This window comes from Tachypleus tridentatus, chromosome 11, assembly GCF_004210375.1.
Source record: "Tachypleus tridentatus isolate NWPU-2018 chromosome 11, ASM421037v1, whole genome shotgun sequence".
Classification (NCBI taxonomy): Eukaryota; Metazoa; Arthropoda; class Merostomata; order Xiphosura; family Limulidae; genus Tachypleus; species Tachypleus tridentatus.
The window spans coordinates 34889875-34906723 of NC_134835.1; positions in this window are offsets into that span (position 1 = coordinate 34889875).

Consider the following 16849-nt stretch of genomic DNA (forward strand, 5'->3'; position numbering starts at 1 on the left):
ATCAAATATATTTCAATTACGTAGGAGTACAAAAGTTGAAATATAAATTCTATAAGTTGTTATAGAAAAAATGGTGGGTTTTAGCTAGCCAAATAAATTGATAACAAACAGTATTTGATTTAGTTTTTCGTAATATAATCGTATTTACTTATCACTGACGTTTAGGTTTTCAATTCTTACGGTGAGATGGCGCTTTGAAACTTCCAATCAAATTAACCAAACGAACGATGTTGAGCACGTTAAATTATTTTGTACTCTCGCCATGTCCTGTCGTATTCTATCGGACAACTTCGTTATTGACAATAGCTCTGCAGCGTCATTTATATTTCAAAAGGCTCCACCCTATGGTTGACGTTTTAAAAGCACGCCCCCTACAACACTAAACTCTGAAATTCAATTCCTGCAGCGAGACATCGCATAAAGCTTATTTTGTAACTTTGCACGACAAACACAGAAACATCAATCGGTTTTCATGCTTTCCATAATCCATCTAGTGAAGAAACTGCATCCGGCGACTTGACTGTCAAATATTTATATAGAATAATTGCAATAGCACAGATATTCATTTCATTTGTCAACTGCTGGAGGTACGAGCCAGTTGAACTAACATATTGTGGAAGCATCAAGAGTACACGTAACTTCTATTGTTTCTCCAGGCTGAAATATTTTATTAATTATGTATCATATTGTTGTCTGGAACGTGTGAATGGCTTTCGCTATTGATCTTTGTGGATTCTCACCTGTTACAAGACGCTGCACTTAGATCCCCATAACACGCTTAGGTTATGACTTGTCGCAGATTTCTTCTGGATGGTCCTTGTCTCCCATGTCGATCCACATTCCTTACTTTTGAATGCCATTAAATATTAGGGGTATTTTCGTTTTGAAAATGATAAATCCCCAACCCGAATATATCTTTATGATGTGATTACATAAATATTTTGCGTCAGAAATATGTTAAACACCCTTTTCTAAAGCGATCAGTTTTGGTGACGTATCGTTACCTATGCAACACCAAAATGTTAAAATGTAATTCTGATACACTCCATCTACGTAACTTATTATTTACTTGTTCAAAATTGTTCTACGTAACGCACCCAATCATTTATATATACATATATAATATACACTTATACAGATAATTATGAATACAGATACTATAATAACAAAGCGTATAACTTGAAATACACGTAAAACAGCCACGCAAAATAAGACATTTATTGGATTGTCGCACATAGTTTCAGACTATTAGAGAATCAATATGTTAATATATTTAAATTAATAATACTGTATTTTAAAAACCGTTACCATAATTCTGATATTGTGACGTAACTAAACTTTGATAAAAGTTACACTTCAGCCACTTAATCCATTTCATACCGTTCCACTTGGTGCCAAGAAGTTTATTAACACATGTTGTCTGAGTCCTGATTTTTCTATCACACGCCAGTACGTCAGAAGATTTCTCGTTTTCACTGTCGCCAATGAGCATATAATAAATATGGTTGACAGATTATTATACATTCTTCTATTAATAACTGTTTCAACGTACATATGTATTTTATACAATGTAGAAACTACTTATGAAACTTGAAATTCCGTTCGTTTCAACATGGCGGTCATTTCTTTATGCAGCAGGTTTCGTCTGGTTCCAGTTCTGTACAACATCAATAAAAATGTCTCTGTATTTAATGTAAAATAAATAAACAATAATAATATTTAATAATACCTAATTAATCGTAAATAATTAATTACGTATACAATTAATAATTAATATGATATTAATGCTGATATGCTGTTTAGAATTAAGCACAAAGCTACACAATGGGCTATCTGTGCTCTGCCCACCACGGGTATCGAAACCCGGTTTTTAGCATTGTAAGTCCGCAGACATACCGCTGAGCCACTGAGCGGGGGGCTAATAGTGATATGAGTCAATGAGGTGTGGTGTGACATGTACAACTGTGTGCACAAAGTAATTGCAATACATTTCTGACTTGTCTCTTTTGAAAATGACTTAGAGTTCCAGATTAAATAGGTTAGAAAATATTGAAAACTGAAAACCATTTATCTGTAATCCCACTAGTCAGAAGCACTTAACATGTTATTTATCTCCTTTTATTTAAATACTTTAAGTTATATATATATATATGAAAATAACTTGTTCGCTTGTTGTTGAGCTCACTGTGTTTCTCACAGTGCAGGGATCGAACCACGAATATTAGAACTATAAGCTCTCATACCTTCCTCAGAGCATCAGGTAAGGATCAGAAGATCATATTAAAATAAAGGTAAAGTAGTGTTTATATATTATATTTATGATAAAGCTACAATTGCTATTTGCTATTGTCCCCAATTTTGAACTACCAACCAGAGGTGAAGGCAACCAGTCAACAGCACCCACCATCCAAGATAAAGTATTGCATGTCACTCTTATTACACATTCACAGCTTACGGGGGTGTGTGTGTTTTCATATATCAAAGCCACATCAAGCTATCTGCTGAGCCCACCGAGGGGAATCGAACCTCTGATTTTAGCGTTGTAAATCCACAGACTTATCGCTGTACCAGCGGGGTCCATCACCGTTCGAAGAATACATTGTAATATTGTACGCGTTTGAATTCGGTCAGAACCGAAATCTAGAGCTCCACCTCGAGGTCAACTCACGCCTCGGGTAGATAAACACTGAACTCTCTCGGACCTCGTCCTCCTGTCGTGAGAATCACAGCTAAATTCGTAAGATGTAATTATGGTCAGTGACTTCTGATCTAAAATATTGTTCATGTCTCATTAAAATAATAAAGAAATTGAAATTGATCAATTAAATATTTATAGCTATTTCACGTTTATGTCAGCCTAGTAACATTTGAAAAATGAACACGAATAGGAAAAGTCAACATTTTGAAAGGTAAAGCTGTGAAACCTTCGAACTTTGTCCTCGAATGGTTTAACATTGGGTAAATAACATCATTTGAAAACTAACAACTCAGTTCTTTGTTACATCTTTCTTTATTATTATTATTCTAAAAAATATCTGATTTCCAGCTGCCATGGCAACATGTGTTTATTGTGGGGTGGGTGGTGTCTGAAGTCTGTTTTTTTATGACATTTTTATGACCCAGTTATGTAACATAACCTTAAATTTTACTCATCTCATTGTAGCTTTTCGTAATCCCTCGGTACATTTGACGACTTACAGACCTACTAATCAGATCAGGGTTCGATCCTAGGGTGCATAAGGCAGAGATAGTCCACTACAACTCTGCGCTTGACAAATAACATATTATTCTGAGATGTGCAATGAAAATATATTAATTTATTATTTCACTGTTAGTTGGTTTTTTTCATAAGATGTTATTCATAACTATTGAAGAAATAAATAAACAGTTATTAAAGTTTTCTTACCGGATTCTCTTAAGTAACTACACGGTCAGTGTTTGAATTAAAGACAATGTAATATACTGGTTTTCTTTATAAATATAAGTTGAATTGGTGGTAATAAATAGAAGGATTTGTTTCAAATTTCTACTTTAATACAATAGCAGCTTGAATGAATAACATTTTTTATGCCTGATTTTTCGGAGGTCGATACTGCTGGCCTCTAATGGATATGTAGCTTTCAATACAACCTCTAACTCGAATAATTACAGTGTTCCAGGATCAGAGTCGGGTAGTGAGCGACCTGCTGTGATTTTTATTAAAAACTTAGGTACGAACCACTCCCGACCGCGGATGTTCTGCACTACACCGCCGCCACACGGTCGTACTTATTGTTGGCTCGAGCCCAGGAGAAACGAAGCGATTGCACGTTGTCAGCATGTGCCGTGTGCTAAACAGCAACGCCGTTCGACATGTGATTAATCCGATTTCTGAGCTGCAACAGAACGATCAGAGTTGATGAAGCAATGAGTTTAGAAGGCCTGGTGGTAAAGATCTGATTGAACGCACGTGTCTTGCCGTTTAAATCGACTAATATAAAGTCTATTAGCCTTGTAATCTGTGATCTACAATAAAAGCGAAAGGCGTACTATACACGGTTTGTCTCGTAAAGTTTTCTATTCATTGTTCTTCTGACTGCTGGGAAAAAGGGTGTTGCTGGGTGGTTGTTTGTACATATATGCGAACGGTTTGAGTCACCGGTCACCCTCTCTTATACGTAAGAACAAAGTTAACAAATACATCCGATATGACAATAGTCCTTGAAGCGTGCCCTGTTAGTTTTGGGGAGCACAGAACACATGTTAATATATTTGCCACGTTATTGGACGTATCCTCTCCTCTACAATAAAAATAAATATATATAAATGTCAGTTTAACTCTCGAAAAATAAAATTCGACAAAGGAACATGGAACAACGTTTAAGAAATGGGAACTCGTTGAAAAGATAGTTAACTAAAGTGTTATCACTCCTGGGATGGAAAGTGTCAGTTAACGTGTTGAATCACGTTTAACGTAACGGAGTTAAACCACTTTATCATTCATTACGTGATAGAATCTGCTCCTGAGCGGTAAGTCTACGGATTTAAGACGCTAAAATCAGGGGTTCGATTCTCCTCGGTGGGCTCAGCAGATAGCCTAATGTGGCTTTGCTATAAGAAACACATACATCTGCGCCTGAAGATTAAATGGATGTAAATTGCTTGCAGTGTGTTTGTTTCTTTTTTTTTTTCCGATTTGGGGTAATATCCAACATAAAAAAAATATTGTAAGCTTTAAAATGAGGAGTCCGGAGTCCTCACGAAACGAGAGATGAAAAGTAATCACGTAAAGATTCGTAATTTATTTTCTCACAGAAATCCACAACCGAAACTTTGGTCCTTCCTCGTTTAAAACGCAAGTCGGATGTTCGTGAGGAATTATGAAACCAGAATAAGGATTATCTGAAGACAGGAAGCATGAGTACACATGAAGATAAAACCTAATACTAAACGGAAGATAATCGTAGGTCGATATGGATTAGGTTTAGAGTTGGAAGTCAAAGATAACGCTCAAAATGAGGACAACTGTAAAGCAGGACACATCAAAAATGGTTAAAGTTGCATACCAGGCTGCGCTCTGCCCATAGTATGAAATAAAACACTAGTATGCAGGGGGTGATTGTGGGACGATATATAGATTATAGTTCAATATTTGGAAACGAGAACAATGTTAAACCATTGTAGTTAAACATTGTGAATCAAAAACAACGTTAAATGAAACGCATCTTCACAAAGATTTCCAAGTCGTGATTGGTGTAAAAATCAGAAGCGTTTAAAGGTTGTAATTATTTTTTCTCTCACACAGATTGGTCACTACAAGAAAACCAACATTTGTTTGTTACTCTCGATGTTGGAGCTTCCCTCGAATGATGGCTTATATCCAAGTAAACCTAGAAAGAAACTGACAAACAATACTACAACAATACTCTTAGAACCCTACTTTAGTTTCATGGTCAGGAAACTAGTTGATTTTGACTGCTTGGCCTTTTATAAAAGGTAGGATCATCAGTGACTTTCATTTTCTAGTCGCTAGAAAGTTACTTTAAAACAAGAGTAATCACCGTTAAATGTAAGGTAAATCCTTTAGTTAAAATAAAGTCGTAATACCCACACCAGCCGTCTTTAGAATACATGTTTACTTCAAGTGGGTTTCTCATCGTCATGGAAAGCCCTTAGGCAATAACCGTTACCTCTTGCTAGACCAGTTGTTACTTCTATAGATAAAGCTACCATAATACAAGGCCTCTTGTTACTTCTGTAGGTAAAGCTATAGTAATAGAAGGCCTCTTGTTACTTCTGTAGATAAAACAATAGTAATACAAGGCCCTTGTTACTCTGTAGGTAAACTATAGTAAAACAAGGCCTCTTGTTACTCTGTAGGTGAAGCTATAGTAATACAAGGCCTCTTGTTACTTCTGTAGGTGAAGCTATAGTAATACAAGGCCTCTTGTTACTTCTGTAGGTAAAGCTGTAGTAATAGAAGGCCTCTTGTTACTTCTGTAGATAAAACAATAGTAATACAAGGCCTCTTGTTACTTCTGTAGGTAAAACTATAGTAAAACAAGGCCTCTTGTTACTTCTGTAGGTGAAGCTATAGTAATACAAGGCCTCTTGTTACTTCTGTAGGTGAAGCTATAGTAATACAAGGCCTCTTGTTACTTCTGTAGGTAAAGCTGTAGTAATACAGCTTCTAGTGTTATACGCACGCTATACTTTATCCGACACGCTAAATAATATCTTTTCCGTTTTGAAATATACTTAGAAAGTTACTTCAGTGGATTTTTATGTTTGAAGAACAGTGAACAAAACTTATCATTTTAAAGGACAAAATTCAAATTACTTACACAGTTTTGAAGATTCTTAAGGAGCGCGTGAACCCTAACATTAGAATATTTAAAAACAATTCCTCGTGACTCAGAGTTCAGGGTGAGAAAGCGAAGTATATGAAATGGATTATAAACTTCAGTAAACTTCACAAAATGTATACAGTTCTTCTGATAAAATGTAAACAGTTCTTCTGATAAAGTGTAAACAGTTCTTCTGATAAAGTGTAAACAGTTCTTCTGATAAAATGTAAACAGTTCTGATAAAGTGTAAACAGTTCTTCTGATAAAGTGTAAACAGTTTCTCTGATAAAGTGTAAACAGTTCCTCTGATAAAGTGTAAACAGTTCTTCTGATAAAGTGTAAACAGTTCCTCTGATAAAGTGTAAACAGTTCTTCTGATAAAATGTAAACAGTTCTTCTGATAAAGTGTAAACAGTTCTTCTGATAAAATGTAAACAGTTCTTCTGATAAAATGTAAACAGTTCTTCTGATAAAGCGTAAACAGTTCTTCTGATAAAGTGTAAATAGTTCTTCTGATAAAATGTAAACAGTTCTTCTGATAAAGCGTAAACAGTTCTTCTGATAAAGTGTAAACAGTTCTTCTGATAAAGTGTAAACAGTTCCTCTGATAAAGTGTAAATAGTTCCTCTGATAAAGTTCATTATTATTATTATTATTATTCATTATTCCCAACACAGTTTTGTGCTGCAGTTTATTTCATCTTAATTTTTGTTTTTGTTTTTGCAGTGAAACAGTTTAATTAAAGTGTTATACGTTTGCATTAATACGAATTTAGGTTCTTAATAAAACTGGTTTTATTATACGAATGCATTTTGTTAGAATAGTGACATTTCTTAAGTTTGTTCATCCTATGTTTTCCTTGTGAACTTATAATACAATCTGGTTTATCTGTAAACTTATCAAAATCCTATGTTTATCCTTACACTGATTTGCACTTGATTTTCATTCTCTGTACACCTAGCGGACAATCTAGGTTTTCTTAGTGCAACCCTTCTACACACTGTGTCCCCGAAAGCCTAACATATTAGCCCATATACCCATAATTCATTCCGTATATCACCATATATTTATCATACAGTTTATTGTTTTCCTCGTGTACTCATACTTCACTCTATATATCACCATATATTTATCATACAGTTTATTGTTTTCCTCGTGTACTCATACTTCACTCTATATATCACCATATAATTATCATACAGTTTATTGTTTTCCTCGTGTACTCATACTTCACTCTATATATCACCATATATTTATCATACAGTTTATTGTTTTCCTCGTGTACTCATACTTCACTCTATATATCACCATATAATTATCATACAGTTTATTGTTTTCCTCGTGTACTCATACTTCACTCTATATATCACCATATAATTATCATACAGTTTATTGTTTTCCTCGTGTACTCATACTTCACTCTATATATCACCATATATTTATCATACAGTTTATTGTTTTCCTCGTGTACTCATACTTCACTCTATATATCACCATATATTTATCATACAGTTTATTGTTTCCTCCTGTACTCATACTTCACTCTATATATCACCATATATTTATCATACAGTTTATTGTTTTCCTCCTGTACTCATACTTCACTCTATATATCACCATATATTTATCATACAGTTTATTGTTTTCCTCGTGTACTCATACTTCACTCTATATATCACCATATATTTATCATACAGTTTATTGTTTCCTCCTGTACTCATACTTCACTCTATATATCAACATATATTTATCATACAGTTTATTGTTTTCCTCCTGTACTCATACTTCACTCTATATATCAACATATATTTATCATACAGTTTATTGTTTTCCTCGTGTACTCATACTTCACTCTGTATATCACCATATATTTATCATACAGTTTATTGTTTTCCTCGTGTACTCATACTTCACTCTATATATCACCATATATTTATCATACAGTTTATTGTTTTCCTCGTGTACTCATACTTCACTCTATATATCACCATATATTTATCATACAGTTTATTGTTTTCCTCGTGTACTCATACTTCACTCTATATATCACCATATATTTATCATACAGTTTATTGTTTTCCTCGTGTACTCATACTTCACTCTATATATCACCATATATTTATCATACAGTTTATTGTTTTCCTCGTGTACTCATACTTCACTCTATATATCACCATATATTTATCATATAGTTTATTGTTTTCCTCGTGTACTCATACTTCACTCTATATATCACCATATATTTATCATACAGTTTATTGTTTTCCTCGTGTACTCATACTTTACTCTATATATCACCATATATTTATCATACAGTTTATTGTTTTCCTCGTGTACTCATACTTCACTCTATATATCAACATGTATTTATCATACAGTTTATTGTTTTCCTCGTGTACTCATACTTCACTCTATATATCACCATATATTTATCATACAGTTTATTGTTTTCCTCGTGTACTCATACTTCACTCTATATATCACCATATATTTATCATACAGTTTATTGTTTTCCTCGTGTACTCATACTTCACTCTATATATCACCATATATTTATCATACAGTTTATTGTTTTCCTCGTGTACTCATACTTCACTCTGTATATCACCATATATTTATCATACAGTTTATTGTTTTCCTCGTGTACTCATACTTCACTCTATATATCACCATATATTTATCATACAGTTTATTGTTTTCCTCGTGTGTACTCATACTTCACTCTATATATCACCATATATTTATCATACAGTTTATTGTTTTCCTCGTGTACTCATACTTCACTCTGTATATCACCATATATTTATCATACAGTTTATTGTTTTCCTCGTGTACTCATACTTCACTCTATATATCACCATATATTTATCATACAGTTTATTGTTTTCCTCGTGTACTCATACTTCACTCTATATATCACCATATATTTATCATACAGTTTATTGTTTTCCTCGTGTACTCATACTTCACTCTATATATCACCATATATTTATCATACAGTTTATTGTTTTCCTCGTGTACTCATACTTCACTCTATATATCACCATATATTTATCATATAGTTTATTGTTTTCCTCGTGTACTCATACTTCACTCTATATATCACCATATATTTATCATACAGTTTATTGTTTTCCTCGTGTACTCATACTTTACTCTATATATCACCATATATTTATCATACAGTTTATTGTTTTCCTCGTGTACTCATACTTCACTCTATATATCAACATGTATTTATCATACAGTTTATTGTTTTCCCTCGTGTACTCATACTTCACTCTATATATCACCATATATTTATCATACAGTTTATTGTTTTCCTCGTGTACTCATACTTCACTCTATATATCACCATATATTTATCATACAGTTTATTGTTTTCCTCGTGTACTCATACTTCACTCTATATATCACCATATATTTATCATACAGTTTATTGTTTTCCTCGTGTACTCATACTTCACTCTGTATATCACCATATATTTATCATACAGTTTATTGTTTTCCTCGTGTACTCATACTTCACTCTATATATCACCATATATTTATCATACAGTTTATTGTTTTCCTCGTGTACTCATACTTCACTCTATATATCACCATATATTTATCATACAGTTTATTGTTTTCCTCGTGTACTCATACTTCACTCTGTATATCACCATATATTTATCATACAGTTTATTGTTTTCCTCGTGTACTCATACTTCACTCTATATATCACCATATATTTATCATATTTATTGTTTTCCTCGTCACACCGAATATGCTCGCTCCTTTAGCCGTAGGAGCGTTATAATGTGACGGTCAATCTAATTATTCGTTGGTAAAAGAGTAGCCCAAGAGTTGGCGGTGGGTGGTGATGACTAGCTGCCTTTCCTTTAGTCTTACACTGCTAAACTCACTGTAGGCTGTTCCGAAGCAAACCCATATTTAGTATTTGGATTTATACCCAGGTTTAAAGACTCTCACATTACCTGTTTGTTTATGCCTCGTATTTTACGCTAACCCTGTATTTTCACAATATTACTACAGATCACTTGAAGAACTATTAATAATGAATTTAATTAGTCTATACATGTAAATTAATAAGCACATTTACATGGATAACCATCAATGTATGTACAATACATGGATAACCACTACTGTGTGTACAATTTAGCGCTGTTGTAGGTTCACACTTGACATATTCTTAATTAACGGTGGGCTTCTATATCTTACAGTCAGGTTACAATGCACGAAACTCCCCACAATGATATGATCATATTCCACTTTGTTATAAAGAAGAAAATGGGGTTAAGGTTCAAAGGTGAAGGTCATTTACAAGGTTCACAAAGGACGCGTAATGGATTGACCTCTATGATGAACTCCTACACAGTTGTAAACACCTTCCTGACTGAGAAACTATTAACTGAAAGTACAACTGGTTTCGAGACTGAGAAGTTGATGGATATTTTTAAAAGGATGACGTTATATACCATCTGAGGTCGTGCAAAGGTGAAAACAGTTCAGAACTACACTGTGTATGGACACTAGGAACACTTACCTTACACATAAAGGAAAGCAGGCAAAATGAACAAATATAATTCATTATCAATACATTTCAGGTTCCGAAAACAATAGCCCTTCATCTTTATTTCTGTGTTTCCCTGGAGATTTCTTCTTAGTTACAAACATACAAATCCAGCTAAGTGCACTGTAAAAGAAAGATGAACTTATTCATTCGGTATCTTATTGGACTGTTGAGCTAACCCTAACTCCTCCTTGGTAAGGGCTCTCAACTAAAAGGCTAAAATAGCTAATGTTACAGTTATTGTTTAAATCGTGGATCTAATTAAGAAGACTTATTAAATACGCGTAGGAGTTGAACTAATTGTGCTTTGTTCTCCTGAATAACATATGAATTAGATAACACTATGTAACACAAATTTTGTTCCTGGATAGTATGTGTTATTTCTTAATTGCTTATGTTGTAAAAGTACAGAAAATGACCATTATTTCCTTCCAACTTTGTTTTTGTGAACTGGATAATGAAATTTAGAAACTAACCTATTTTCTATGTAAAAACGGGCAAATTTGCACATTTTCATTTACATAAGGTCTGAATAAAACATATGAATCAAGATTTACATGTATTTATACTAAAGTTATACAAAAATGAACAAAAATGTTTAGAAGTGAGTAGTTTTTCGAGATTTGCGACTGTAATGTAAATCACTTTCACGTATTAGCTCCCAAATATAGTCTCCCATCATGTTTTCGTTATATGTTCCCAGGTCACAAAAGTAAAGTTTGAAGAGAAAAATAAGTCTTTTGCATTTCTTTAAACATAAGCAGTTTGGAAATAACACTTTCTGTCTAGGAACAAGAAAAGTAAACATTGTGTTTCATAGTGTTGATCATATTAATTAATTACTACTGTGTGTATGATAAACAGACTACTTTACAGTTTGCCCACAGTGTATGAACATTTCCACCATGATATGATCACAGTCGAAACAGTGAATTATTTTGGTAATAGTGAAAAATTAATTCTCTCCTTTCACAGACGTATGACTTTGTCCGTCCTTTATCGTTAGGGTTGTCCGTCCTTTATCGTTAGGGTTGTACGTCCTTTATCGTTAGGGTTGTCCGTCCTTTATCGTTAGGATTATCCGTCCTTTATCGTTAGGATTGTCCGTCCTTTATTGTTAGGATTGTCCGTCCTTTATCGTTAGGATTGTCCATCCTTTATCGTTAGGGTTGTCCGTCCTTTATCGTTAGGGTTGTCCGTACTTTATCGTTAGGATTGTCCGTCCTTTATCGTTAGGGTTGTCCGTCTTTTATCGTTAGAATTATCCGTCCTTTATCGTTAGGATTGTCCGTCCTTTATTGTTAGGATTGTCCGTTCTTTATCGTTAGGATTGTCCATCCTTTATCGTTAGGATTGTCCGTCCTTTATCGTTCGGATTGTCAGTCCTTTATCGTTAGGATTGTCCGTCCTTTGTCGTTAGGGTTAAATCTCGTTTATATTCCCGCTATTCCAACTGAGTTACGGGATCCAGAGTTATTAACATTTTTGTAATACTAGTAAGTCAGTTCACGCTACCAGCTGGAAAAGAAACCACTAGATTTTAAAGATTAAAAGTGAATATTATAATTTCAACGATTTCTTGTGACATTAAATAGATCGATTTAAATTAGCGAGAAAGTCCTTGAAGCTTCATATTTAGCCCTTAGGAATCAACATTAAACAATTGGAAGAGTAGTTAGTCAATAGTTATTTAAATGATAGATTATGACATAATTTATTGAAGCTTGAGTCGTTTCAGACACGTTTTTAGATCCTATCGTATATGGTTCTCATAAATTTGATAATACCATATATGAATAGATTCAATAGACGCAACATATCTTGTATGCTCTTAATAAATCCGTTTTAAAATTGCTTTACATGAAACGCTGCAAATGTTGTGCTTTAAGACAGAAGTGTTAAGAATGTTCCAACAGCGCTCCAAACGGTTGGTAAAAAAACAACAACAGATAACTACACTTCAACCAGTAATCTAAACTGGTTTATTCCAACTGTATAAACTATCTGGAGTACTCGTTCCTTGGACGGAAGTTGTGTTAATTCACGATTAAAAATGAAAGGTTATTTTGGGGCATAAACTTGTGAAAAAACAAAAGATCGCCCATAAAAACAGCAAAACACGCAAAATGTAAAATTTGTATTATCTTCCCTTGGATCCAATGAGGATCCAAACCAAATTTCGTGAAAAATCCATTAAAGAGGGGGTAGTGGTAAGAAAACAAAACACCCATAAAAATAACAAAAAACATAACATGCTAGACTCAAAAATTTTATGTGTCTCCGCATGGACCTAATGAACGTCCATACTAATATGGGTGAAGACCCATCCAAATTCTTCGAAGTATTTAGATGGTAATACGATAGACAGTACTATTATATATATATAAGAAAATATTACATTACATTCTAAGAGTTTTGTTTTGTGTCTTAGGCTTATCTTAATAACCCGCATCTTCATCTAGAGAACACTTAAATTACAACATTAATAATATTCGAATAGAGAAAAATAAAGTTCTCCGTGACGAGAAACGGAGACAGAACGGGAAAATCATAGCGTCTATTGCAACTCAATTGCACAAAGGATTAAAAATTCGCGAATTTGAGGTTTGCACATAGTTTAATAATTTTTTTTTCCAGTATCATATAAGCAAAGTTTCATTATTGTATAATGATGATGACAATGAAAAATATTGTTCCATGGTTAGAACCCTGTTTTACAACCTATTAAAAAGTCCTAGCCTCATTATAATGTAAAGCTAAATATTGTTTAATCTAATAATATACCATGAAGGAGACGTTCAAATAATGTACATATCATACAGCATTATCTTTAATTAAACAATAGTACTTTTCACACACAAGATAAACAGTGTTCACATATATTATTATATCATAACAATATATCAAACGGGCAAAGCCCAACTATATTTGAGAGTATGAAGAGTTTAATCTTACGTGACAACTGTTGATAACATAACTATCGTCTATCCACTGGGCAACTTTGTAGCTCACTCTTTCACCGATACATATCTTTCTCACATAACTTATAATAGGATGAAAAACAAAAAATGGTGTGTAGAAAAGCCAAACCTCTTATAATTATATATATATACTTTAGTGAACATTATGTAATTAGTCAGAGGTTTGGATTTGCTTCCGTATGTAAGTCAACAGCTATAACCATTGGTGTTGCTGATCAGACAATAATAGAGCCTCCTTATGTAAGTCAACAACCATGACCATTGGTGTTGCTGATCAGACAATAATAGAGCCTCCTTATGTAAGTCAACAGCCATGACCATTGGTGTTGCTGATCAGACAATAATAGAGCCTCCTTATGTAAGTCAACAGCTATGACCATTGGTGTTGCTGATCAGACAATAATAGAGCCTCCTTATGTAAGTCAACAGCTGTGTCCTCTAATGTTAATAATCTTACAACGCTATAGCTACATCTGTTTGTTATACGTGTTATAGTATAGAATAATAAAAATACAAACTGAAGGCATAAATAAAGCAGGTATTTACTGAAGCTAAAGCATTTTGCGAGTAATAAAACATTCTACTTCGGATGTCTTAGAATGGTATATGATTGAGAAGGTTTATAACATATTTACGAACATTTTTGTTTTCAGTCTATTTTGTCTTTTAAACTATATTTGTATATTTCTTTTGTAAATGACTAAATTTTATTAAACAAAATTGGTCCATCAAGTTAGCTCTATAGAAACATTGTAATAAGCCTTCAACTTTCACAAATAATTGTTTTCAGGAATTATATTCTTGAAAACTGCTTAATGTGAAGGATGATAGTCAGCCAACAGACAGCACTTACCGTCACAGAGATTTTGCTGTTGCAGAAAGTTCAGCGAGTTCAACCTTGAACCTTAGGTACGCAGCCCCACAAGTTAACTGATAAACCACGTTTTACACGGTTTAGTGTGGGTTTTTCTGTAAATTTTATTCGGGTACTGTAATTACTGCAACATTTTCTATACTAATACTGAAAAATATCTAACAGATATGAGTATTAATTTCCTAATCAACCTAATTATTGACATATCATTTTGCTTGTAGTTTTCTCTCCAAAATCTGCTTGTCTTATGAACATTGCTAGTATGGTCACACCAAATTAGATGTTTGTTGTACAGGCTTGTCTTTCTAGTTACGTTTCATTAGGGATGAATAAAGATGGTTGTGTTTGTTTGTAAAGGATTCTTCTTGGTTGTGTATTGAACTGCTGTTCATATGGTATCCTTTTTTACCGTTTCGGTCCTTTTACAGCTGTGAACATTAACAAACTTATATCGATATGAATATTTAAATTACGTCACTGTTACAGAACGAAATGTGAAATAAAATTGTAAAAATGTTAAAGGGAAGGCAATTAGTCAACACCACCCACCGTCAACTGTTGCGCTACTCTTTAGCAACGAATGTTGAGAGTGCTGAAAGGGCGAGCATATTCCGTAGCGGGATTCGAACCACTGACTCTCAAATTGCGAGCCGAATGACCTAACCACCAGGCCATGCACGATGCAAATGATTTATTACAAAACATGGCGGTGACGCTGTGTTTTGTTTTGTTAGTGTTGTAAATCCATTTCTCAACAGGAATGTCATAACGTTAGCAATTCTCAAATCGTTAGATATTTTGAGAAAGGACGCTTTGCTAGCGATGGAACGAAACAATGGCCACGTACGAAAAACCAAGCGCTGGAAATCGTGGTAAATGTTTACATTAGAGCTGTTTTCGTTTTCACTGTCACGTGCTTGCAAATCCAGTTGTGACACACTTACTTTTTCCTGGATTTCATAAAATTCAAAACAACAACAATTTTATAACAAAGTTGGACTCAAAATAATATCAGAGCGCCAACTTTATATTAATAAAAAATATCAGATAAGCCAAAGTAAACTTATATTTTAGTTTAGTTAGTTATCACCATTAGATTCCATCGAGGAACATAAGGCCGCAATCGCTTGCGGATTCTTCAACAAGTATTTAAGTGAGTAGGTTGTTAGCCCACTGCACCGAGCCGTCCCTAATTTAGTAGTGTAAGACTAGAGGGAAGGCAGCTAGTCATCACCACCCACCGCCAACTCTTGGGCTACTCTTGTACCAACGAATAGTGGGATTGAACCTCACATTATAACGCCCCCACGGCTGGGAGGGCGAGCATGTTTAGCGCGACGCGGGCACGAACCCGCGACCCTCGGATTACGAGTCGCACGCCTTACGCGCTTGGCCATGCTAGGCCATAAACTTATATTTGCTAAACAGAAATTATTTAGTACTTTTACAATTGTATTTATTTTGTTTTGTTTTAATTTCGCGCAAAGCTACTCCAGAGCTATCTGCGCTAGCCGTCCCTAATTTTGCAGTGTAAGACTAGAGGGAGGCAGCTAGTCATCACCACCCACCGCCAACTCTTGGGCTACTCTTTTACCAACGAATGGTGGGAATAACCGTAACATTATAACACCCCCATGGCTGGGAGGGCGAGCATGTTTGGTGCGACCGGGATTCGAACCTGCGACCCTCGGATTACGAGTCGAACGCCATTACAATTGTATTTAACATTTTTTCCTGTGACAGTGACGCAGTTTAAATATTCACATATATATAAGTATGCTGATATCCACAGCTGTAAAAGGACCGAAACGGTGAAAAGGGATACCATACGAATAACGGTACTGATTATAAATGTCACACTTTAAACATAATAAGAAGCAGCTGTAGCAAACTACGTTCATTACAATAAACTAACAAATCAGGACTATACCATAATAAATAAATATATGTAGTATTTCATTGGTTCACCACACGAGTGCGCTGCATGGTAACTTCGGATAAGAATAGGAGAAAAAAAAAGACAAACGGGATAAAGAAATAAATATTCGATTGCATGAATTAGAAAGTATTATTTATTAATTAAAAGCAAACA